We start from the raw sequence: 1,704 nt of genomic DNA on the forward strand, positions 1-1,704 counted from the left end.
GGTGAGCATAACATAGACAAATGTTGAATCACTATGTCATACACCTGAAACTAATGTAACACGGTGTGTCAACTATATTCAAATTTCAAAAATTAGTAAAAATAAAATAAATTACAATTTTAAATTTCAGAAAATGAAAAATTATCATAAGATGAAAAACAGGGTAGGCAAAACTGCTGTAACAGATCCAAAAATACAATGCTTCAAACACAAAAGATGTTTATTCTCATCCACAATGTATTCAATACATGATTATTGAGAATTTTAGGCTCCTTCCTCCCTTTGACTTTGAATTCCCCTAGGGCCTTATCATCTGCATCTTGCTTTAAGAAGGGGGAATAGATAACATATAGGAAACACACTGTCAACTTGAAAGCATTTGCTCAGGAATGGCACATACCACACTGACTCATATTCCATTGGCTGCACCTAACTGCAAGAGAGCCCTGGAAATGTAGTCCAGTGCATGACCAGGTAGAAGGAAATGGGTTTTGGTGATCAGCTAAAAGTCTGCGCCACAATCCTTTTTTAAAGATGTGTAATAACACGGGGAAATGCCCACATTATATTAAGCAAATAAAAGTGATTATAAAACTTTCTACAGAATATGACTCTTAACTTGGGAAGAGGCAAAAAAAAAGATGGTATCTCGAGTGAAAATGATGTCAGGATGTTAATAATAGTCATTTCTGACTGGTGAGAATACAGAAGTTTCATTTTCTCTTCTTTTTACTTTCAGAAGTGTGTTCAATGAGCCCAAACGATCTCAATAACATGATAAATAATATTTTTCAACATTAAACTATCTAAAGTGCAAATACAAAGCACTCTTAGCAAGGAACACTGCTGACAAGTCAATCTTCTATCTCAACTCTTAGAACCTCATAGAAATGTAAAGAAAAAAATGTTATTGATAGCATTATTTTTGCCACTCGATTTTCTGAGGTATTGAGAGGCCAATGCAATTTTAATACAGAAATCTTTAATTTAGAAGAGTCATTTCTAAGTCCATTGTTTGCATGCATTCCCCATAAAATTCTTATAAAGGGTAATGATTAGAATCCAGAACCAGCTCTACAAAGGTACTTGACTTCAACATACATGCCGTCCCTGCCGTTGGTTCTATAGAGGCCAACTGTGAATCCCAGGGCTCTTAGAGGAAAGTGCTTTCCACAGTCAGGATGGTAGCAGGAGCACATCTTTCCTCAGCTTGTGTTGCCCCTCCCCCCACTGGAAGCCCCAGTAGGCAGAGTGGCAGCTTGTACCCTGCCATAGCCCCAGAACCAGTTTTCCCACTGGAAAAGCAGGAGCTGGCACTCGCTTGTCAGTGAGCCCCTGATGCAGCTGGAGGGAGGAAGTGTTGCAAAGCTAATTTCTAGGCCTGGCCTGGTCATATGAGACCCAGAATTCTGAGGCAGACATAGAGTAGGATGATGACGAGAATTCTAAGGACCCCTGGAATGTGGAAGAGATGCTTTTCCATTCACTTTTACTTCTTTGAAGCAGGGATCTTGAATACCCGAGTTCCTTTCCATCCCAAGTCCTCTATCATCCCAGCTACCTTATTGTCCTCATCTCCAGTGATCTTCACGTTCACTTCACTTCAGTCATTCATTCACGAGTCATGTCCTCAATCTTACTGTCATCCACAATTGTTCCATCTCTGCAATCATAAATTCAGACACTTCTGTTTGTCACATCAGC

The sequence above is a fragment of the Mustela putorius genome, unplaced genomic scaffold (genome assembly GCF_011764305.1).
Source record: "Mustela putorius furo isolate JIRA1106 unplaced genomic scaffold, ASM1176430v1.1 tig00003834_pilon_pilon_pilon, whole genome shotgun sequence".
NCBI lineage: Eukaryota > Metazoa > Chordata > Mammalia > Carnivora > Mustelidae > Mustela > Mustela putorius.